The sequence below is a fragment of the Oreochromis niloticus genome, linkage group LG15, assembly GCF_001858045.2.
Source record: "Oreochromis niloticus isolate F11D_XX linkage group LG15, O_niloticus_UMD_NMBU, whole genome shotgun sequence".
In the NCBI taxonomy this organism is placed as follows: domain Eukaryota; kingdom Metazoa; phylum Chordata; class Actinopteri; order Cichliformes; family Cichlidae; genus Oreochromis; species Oreochromis niloticus.
Window position 1 is genome coordinate 27,999,711 of NC_031980.2, and position 8,983 is coordinate 28,008,693.

The 8,983-nt window shown below is 38.9% G+C and overlaps 1 long non-coding RNA gene across 2 annotated transcripts; it reads left to right on the plus strand.

The window, feature by feature from the left end:
* Positions 1-2,173: 2,173 nt before the first annotated feature.
* LOC109194785 (uncharacterized) lies at positions 2,174-5,006 on the plus strand. Of its 2 annotated transcripts, XR_002056519.2 has the most exons (6): positions 2,330-2,499; positions 3,189-3,255; positions 3,350-3,388; positions 3,614-3,769; positions 4,230-4,322; positions 4,608-5,006. It is a non-coding gene; the product is annotated as an uncharacterized LOC109194785 (long non-coding RNA). The 2 variants fall into 2 exon arrangements; XR_003214284.1 differs by having other exon boundaries at positions 2,174-2,499; positions 3,614-4,322; positions 4,614-5,006.
* Positions 5,007-8,983: the final 3,977 nt, after the last annotated feature.

Here is an 8,983-nt window from a genome sequence, read left to right on the forward strand (position 1 = left end):
CACACTGAAAAAAAGGGATTGGCCAACTCTTGGATTTACGTAAACATCTTGCGTGTATTTAACATAAGTGCCTCATGCTTTAAAGTTAAGTGTAATTATATAGTGTAGAAACTACATGATATGCAGAGAGGCTAGATTAAATTGTTCATATCATGTTCGAGTGAAGTAAGTCAATAACTTTCAGTCCCGTACGCTTTTGGATCGTGGTTTCAGGAAGGCATCCATCTCAGTCAAATCGAGCAAATTGGGTGGTTGTTACATTAAAAAAGTCTAACTTGTACTTTAAACACAATAATATCATGTTTCTATAAACGTAATTAAATCATGAAGGATCTGTATGAAATTCAACAACTTAATTTGTTCTTGTTGCGATGACATGATACAATCTAGTAAGAGTGGTTAGTTGCTGAACTCATGAAATTCACAAGATCGCACGAGATGTCAAACTGCAGGAAAATCACTGGAGTTATAAGAGGCAGACAATTACACACACACCACGTGTATGCTATCGCTATTTATTGTGGTTTAACCTGTCAAGGACAAAAACGTACAAAAAAATTCTACATCAAGCCTTGAAATCATAGCTTTCCTGCTTTTGTTAAGTCTGGATTGGTGGCATGGTGGTTAGTGCTGTTGCTTCACAGTAAGAAGATCCTGGGTTCAAATCCACAGTCTGGCTAGTTTGCACTGGTTTCTCTCTGGGTATTCTGGTTTCTTCCCACAGTTAAAAATCATGCAGTTGTTAGAGTTAGCTTAATTGGTGATTCTAAATTACCTGTCAATGTAAGTGCAAATGGTTGTTTGTGATAGACTTATGAATTGTCCAGGGTGTACCCTGCCTTGTAACCTATCACTTCAGGGTTATTTCCCTGCAACCAGGATAAAGATAGGAGGATGGTAGTTGTTGTACATCCATTCAATTTTTATGGTAACCAGGATCTAGACTTTGTTGAACATTACATAATATGAAGAGAACATGTAGTATTTAAGTGACCAAGTAGTATTGGGGTAAAAGTTATTGAATAGTGTTGAAATAAAATGACAAAATTGTGAAGGATTAAAATATTCCAAGAGCTCAACTTACTTCATCTAAACATGTTTCAATCGCGTTTTATGAACACAAAATGCACAGGTTTATTGAATATGAATAAGTTGTGTTGATTGAACTCAATTGTTTAAGTTTCTGCCAAAGCAAAACATTTGTGTGCAACCGATGTCCACTATTGAATCAAATAAATCCAACATGGCCTTTTTTTCAGTGCAGGTTTTCTCAACATATTCCAGAAAAAATTGCTGGCACCATGAACATGTGGACTGATCCGTGCTAGGGAGGAGGACGGTAGTGACGTGGCATTTTCAAAACAGATCTTTCATCCTTCCGCACTGAGAAGCAAAATTTCCAGCTTACTTAGTTTTTCTAAGTTAAGACAACTCAAATAAATTGAGTTGATCAGCGTTTTTGTATAAAAAGTACTGGTAACTTACTTAAATTGAGTTCTAATAACAAATTGATAAAAACTGAGTTCAGCCTACTTAATATTTTTAATTAAACACAATATTAGACTTTACAGTGTATAAGAAAAGAGCCTGATAGCTCAAGTCTCTACCTGCCACCTACATTTGAAAACTCAAGGAACTTCAACTAAAGAAGTGTACACAGCAAAACACTAGCAGTGATGTGGTAACCAGAGACCATGTCAGTGAAATTTAGCAGCTTGTGTATTTTGATGTGCAAAATAACAACAATAATTGACAGTGCAATGGCATTGCAATGAAGGGAAAATGACTGCTCTACTACATGTACCATGGCATCATATGTCAAACATTTTTCCACACAGAAAGCAAAAGGGCCAGCCAATGTTGAAATTTCAAATTCAGTATGGACCCAGCTTAAAACCAGCACATTTTTTCAAAGAATTTTATTTATATAATGCCAATTTGCAATGCTGACACCACCAGGCACTTTATACTGTAGGGTAAACCCCCAATAATATTTCTTTCTCCAACAGTTTTGAAGGTTTTGTTAAAGGTTAAACGATTCACAAACTTCACAATGCAGACTTCTTCTAAGACCTAAGTGCTCTAAGTGCTGCGGATATTATGGTACCATGAGGTCTTTAAGATGTGATGAAAGTTGGTCATTACACTCAAAAAAATGAATGAGGTGGATTGTTCAGTGTATATTAATTATTTATTTTCATTTTACTTAAAATATATGTTTTTGTTAAGTTAACATATGTTTTTCTAATCAAGTCTACGTAATTGTGTCTATTATTCACTGTACATAATACTAATGTGTTACTTAATGGCATAACATTTAAGTTAAGTCAATTAGGATCGGTATACTTTGTATATCCACAAGGTGGCAGTAATGCAAAAACAGTTGTAATGAAACCGCGAAAAACAAGAAGGTTTCACGGCTTGGGCCTGCTCATGCGCAAGACTTCAAATCTAACTCAAAAACGTTGTTTTGGCGCCAAGCTGCTGTTTCTTTGAGAGGTAAGACCACTTTTTTCTTTGACTATGTTGTTTAGTATCTACATGTCGAGCATGGTTAAATTTTGCGTTTGTCTTACAAGACATGTTATATGCGCTTGTTCTACATTAGTTTCACTGGGTCATGGACATGCTTATTTTGTGGACTGTGTAAGAAACATTTTTATTGTTTTTTGTTTTATTAAGGGATTAGCTACAGGGGTTCATGGGGTTATTTTTTCAAGGGGTAATTTTTGCATTTGCTTTCTTGGGATTCTTTTACTGTAATCCGAGAGTCATAAATATCAAATAGGATAGCAAGGATAGCATAAAGTGACATTTAAAATCCAAAAAGTCGAGGGCGAAAGCCACTGTGACACCATTGTTATGCTCTGTCAGTAATCTGTATTATGTAAAAATGGTCTGTAAATACAGCATGTTTCCTAGCGGAGTTATACAAATCAACATAGTCATAAATTACAGTTTGTTAAATCACACACTTAATTTTTTTAAATAAAATTATTCACGACATATGAGTGGACAGACAATGGAGGTCGACAGACCTGGTGATAATTGCTTCTATAGAAAGTTAGCACAGCAGTGTCAATCTCTTCCTTTTCTTCTGAGTAGTATTTTATTTAGTTGTAATACAATCAATAATTTGCTTCTTGAAATTAAGTAATGAATTTCTTGTTTTACTTTATAAATTTCAGATCCTGGCCTTTACCTGCTCCCTCCTATACTGATGTGGTGTATGTGGTACTGCTGAGCTTGTATGTGGTATGTGAACTGTTATACTTTTAAAAACAAAACTGTTTTATAAGTTAAGTTTTCTTTAGTGACCCATCCCATGCCCCTGTTAGTTCTTCTTCAGATCTGAACCATTGTAAAGGTTGCAGTTCAAGGGCCTGAGGTATGAAATTCTTTTCAGATCAGCTGTGATCAATATTTTTTGGAACTTGATAAATAACAATAAAAGCTGTAATGGCTCCATTAGCATTTTGTGTAAATGTTTGTGTTAAAATTATAGCTTTAATGAGGTCTTTCTACATTAGTTTTAGTTATAAAGTATGTATATGTGTACATATAGTATGTATATTTACAGTACAGTATGTTGTGTTTGTTGACATGTTTTCAGGTGGAAGCAGAATTTGTGAGGATTACTACTGCTCCACTTGTTCCAAGGCTTTTTGCACAACTTGACCAATACACTGACCAGCTCATAAAAGTCTTCAAGAAAAAAGGAGGCGCTGCAGTGAAGAAAATTAGACAAATTTTGGTCCCAGCCACAAAGGTGCATTATTCAGTTGGTAGCAAAATATTATGGCTAACAAGATCACTTTCAAATTTAAACAGCTAGTGTATGGTAGCTGCACAGTGTACTTACATTTATATTAAGCAAGACAAAGTTTGGTACTCAAAACTTTGGAAAATTAAAATTACCTAAACATAAGTAAAATCTGATCCCTCAATTTTGGGTTAAACCATAAGTGAATGTTTTTATGTTAAAGATCAGTTTTTGAATGCAAAAAAGATGATGTATTAGTTTGTCTTTACCTCTATTATGGACATATATAATGTGGTGGAAACCCTACCCAACAGGTTAACTATTCATGTCCATGTGATGATTAGTTGGTCTTGTGTACATGTCTATCTGTGCAGTGGATATGTCATTCATTTTGCGTATAATGTGAGTTTGTGTCATCCTAAAGTATTTCTGTTTTCTCTTCCTGTATCTCTGCCACTCTCTACAGAAGCAAACTATTGAAAAGGCGAGGGAGTGTGTCCTCAGGGCACTACCTTTTTACCTGAATGAAGACCCAAGCATCCTCTTCAAAGAATAATTGGTTGGTAATTTTAGTTTAGTTTTTTATCTGTATTAAACCAAATTTTGAATAACTAATGTTGTTGCATGTTGTAGTGTTGTTGTTGTTGTAATTTGCATGGAACCTGTTTAAATGTTTTGGGGAATCTTCTTGTATACCCAAACTATTTATATTTATTGTTGAATCTGTCTAAAATAGTGGCGCACTGGGGTGCATGTTCCTAATATTGTGTTTACTTCATTAAAGGGTAGCTTAGGCTTTTTTTTTTTAAACTGGATGCCATTTTTCTATGTTTTTGTGTCTAAGCTACAGCTACAGCTGTTCAGAGGGAGCTGGAACAAATTACCCTTGCTATCTTTACCATCGAAAGAGCTGATGCCAGCACTCCTCCAGCCAATGTGGATATAACCATTTAGGGTGTTCTGCATGACCTGGAAGACATGGACTCTGCATGTGCACTCTTAATGGGTGGGATATATGCACTGAATCTCAGTTAACCTTGAGACTGAAAGCTTTCTTTGAAGTACTTCAGAAGCTCTTCCTTCATCTGTATGTCAGCAGACTCTTGACCAAGGTACAGATACTCAAGAATAAACTGAATGAATAAGCCAACCCTTAATTTGGATGATTAATGTTCTGTCAGATGGACAGAAGTTTTTCGGAGGCTAAATGGGAATAAAACGGTAATTTGTTGAAAATGACAGATAAAGGGAAAATTACATTCAAGAGAAATTTTGAAAATTTTGAAAAGTTTGTAAACTACTACAATTTGAGAGATTTTACTCTTGTGTGGGGGCTAGTAAGAGACAATCAAAAGTACTGAGATTTAAAGGATTTAATTGAGAGACTAGAAAGCGAAAATTTCAGAAGAAATTTTAAGTGTGCCTATGCCGCTGCTAATCAGTGTAGTTTGCCATTCATACGGCTACAGACAGCAAAACTCAGAAGAGCAGCCATTCTCCACCATGAATTATGGTAAAAACAAACACCGCTCGCGCCTCACAGATGACAGCTTACAGTTTTGGGTAAAGATGAGGTGACTTTGTACAGCCCCGATTTGCAGACGCTGTGCACACAGGTTCATAAGCAGAAGTCCCATTGTACCACGGCAGACCCCGACAATGTTTGCATGAACATGCTTTGAACCAGTACGTTATGGACCACTTTTCACACATGGTTGGTGTACCCTCCCAGCCAGCTGTAGCTTTTCAACTCACAGCCCGACACACACCCAAAAAACAGCCGAGAGAGCACAGACTACGCCCGAGAGGCGTGATTGCAGATGCCCCTCAGGTGGGTCCACCTCCCCTGCAGCGACACTGCAGACCACGCCCCGCCACAGATATCAAACACGTAAAATAAATATTTATGCACTTTTGCATTCACTTTTTGTTTTTTGTTATTTTTACACAGTGTTCTGAATGATGAACAATGGTCTACAGCCAATCTTGTGTATTATTATACAAACTTTGGTTGTAAGATTCAGATAACTATTTAATAAAAGCTAAATATTTTATATGAGAGTAAGAAAGAAAAGTATATCTTTGTGTCCACCTTTCTCTGTTAATGCCCTACCTGGCCCCCCTGGCAAAAGCTTTGCTAGATCCGCCCCTGCACAGTTACCAGCTGTCAGCTACACAAAAAAAGGAGCTTGGTGTATATTTGTCTCTCAGAAACAGTTCATAACTTCCCTTCAACTCATTCATGTCACCTAAGGGCAGTGTTGGGGAGTAACGGAATACATGTACCGCCGTTACGTATTCAGAATACAAAATATGAGTAACTGTATTCCGTTACAGTTACCGTTTAAAAAGGTGGTATTCAGAATACAGTTATTTTGTTGAAATAAATGGAATACACGGCGGTACTTCCCTGTTTCATATTGTCGCGGGTCAGGACTGTTTGGGTTTGTTTGACAGCTACGTTCTGTTGTTCCAGGCGGCAGCGTTACGGTTGCCATGGTTACAGGGTGACGCTCTCTCTCTGCGTGTTTCCTGGGTGAGAGAGCGCTTTTTTGTTGTTGTTGTTGTGCTAAGCTAAAAGGCAGAACGGTACAGGCATAGCTCTAAAGCATGTAGCCTGATGGGCAGTGTAGTCCGTGCTGCAGGGAGAATGGACTACCATACCCGTTATGTGTCTGTGAGCGAGGGAGCGAGAGAAAGGAAAAGTCCGAGCTGTCACGGAGCAAAAACGGGAGCTGGAAGCATGTAAATATAATAATAACCACTGCAGCCAAGAAGAGTGCCTGAGGAGCCCATTTGTAAGTAAGCTATTAAGACTCAACTGTACACTGTGTTCGTGTTTTCCTCCGGAAAAAATAAGTTCCGTTGGAGCAGCCTTTCAACGCCTCTCTCTGTCTCTGGCAAGCAAAGTTGACCCAGACAACAAAGTAAAGCTATTTTAAGGCTACCAGCCCGACACGGAACCCACCGTATTAGCCAGAGGTCCCTTTACTACGTTTCGGAGCCGCGGACCTTCAGTAACAGTAATAAATCACAGCAATAGGACATTCATGTAGTTGTAAACAGCATGATAATATATTAAGTATTCCAAAGTATTCAGAATACGTTACTCTCATTGAGTAACGTAACGGAATACGTTACAGAATACATTTTGGGGCATGTATTCAGTATTCTGTAGTGGAATACATTTTAAAAGTAACCTTCCCAACACTGCCTAAGGGTAAACCTGTTTCTCCATCACCTGTTCAGCTCTGATGATTCAGTAAGGACATCTGGTTTGGAACAGCCGTTTTTACAGCTGTGGCTGCAGCAAACATCAGCTGATACTAGAAATTAAAAGCAAATGAATTCTAACAACAGCTGATCAAGCTTAAACGTGCAGCTGTTGTTTAGGCGATAAACAAACAAGAGCGAAAAGCCGATCATTGATCAGTTTCATGACTCAAGTTTCAACAGGCGAGAGAATGACAGGGGAGGCTCTCATAAAGTTCAACATCGGTAACTTAGCGCGCACACAGCTGTATACAAACTCTGTCGTGCTAGCTAGCACGCAGTACGAGTTATTGTAAGTGACTGAAAAAGTCAGCACAACGAAAATAAACTACACCTAAACTCGGTTTATATCTGACCCAAATAGAGTGCAGGTCATAACTTCTTACCTGAAATTCAGTTCACCTCACGCTCCTGCCTTCGCTTTCCCTGATCCACGATTGACCTCCGCGTTGGCAAACACCGGTCGATCGGCGGTAGCCTCACCGCCTTTTATGTCTCGTTCGCGGCATGTCCTTTCTGTCACACACCGGTGGATAGCTGCCCTCTGTTGTAGCTCCACCACCAAACAACTCAGTTATTTTTTCCACATCGACATCAGCTGATACTAGAAATTAGAAGCAAATGAATTCTAACAACAGCTGATCAAGCTTAAACGTGCAGCTGTTGTTTAGGCGATAAACAAACAAGAGCGAAAAGCCGATCGTTGATCAGTTTCATGATTGAAGTTGCAACAGGCAGAGAATGACAGGGGAGGCTTCGTAACGACAGAATAAATCGTAATATTTTCTCTGAATGTGGCACGATTCCGTTTGTACGGCAACTCTACGAACTAACCATTATGAATAAAATAAAGTCCAACGTCAGTAACTTCGCGCGCACACAGCTGTATATACACTCCCGTCGTGCTAGCTAGCACGCAGTACGATTGTAAAAAGTCAGCACAACGAAAATAAACTACACCTAAACTCTGTTTATATCTGACCCAAATAGAGTGCAGTTCATAACTTCTTACCTGAAATTCAGTTCACCTCACGCTCCTGCCTTCGCTTTCCCTGATCCACGATTGACCTCCCCGTTAGCAAACACCAGTCGCCTGCCTCGTATGTCTCATTCGCGGCATGTCCTTTCTGTCATACACCGGTGGATAGCTGCCCAGTGTTGTAGCTCCGCGTTATAGCACCACCAAACAACTCAGTTATTTTTTCCACATCCAGCTGTAACTCCGATTCTATGCGAGCATTTGCGAGAGACCAGGGAGGTGAAACGACAGAGAGTCCCCTCGCTATCCATTTGCAGCCAAGTGCGGCAGCTAGCTAGATAGCCGGCTAGCTGTCAGGCAGGACCGACGTAGTCAGAGAACTGTCGCTAAATATGGGATGTCTTGATAAAACAAGCAGATATTTGAAGTTTACACACCTACATTCTCGCCTGAAAATATCTTAAAAGTTTATTTTGTGACCTAGAAACACTAATAAAAGACATATAAAACGAAGTGGTGTCCGCCATTGTTTAACTCGGCAGAGGTGTGCTATGAATTGTGGGATATGGAGTTTTCCACCAAGCATAGAAGCCATTGTGTTTACCGTAACTATTCAATGGTTCGCGCAACCTTAAAACCTCCAATGGTTCCTGAAAGCAGCGAGGCTGTGCGCGCCATTGATATTGTCATCATTACGGTATCCAAATAAGGGTAGACAGGCTGTACCACTCCCGGCATACCACTAGAGAGAGCCAACACACCACAAATGAAGTTTGAAATTTGTTTCAATGGGACCAAAAGATGGCGCCAACACACCACAAATGAAGTCTGTTTATTTGGCGCCAAAAGATGAATTGGCCTAAATTTGCACTAAAATATTAATATTTAAAGAACTATAAAAGTCATAAACACCAAAAGTCATGACATAATAGTCCAGCTCCAGCCGCACAAAATGATCTAACATATGT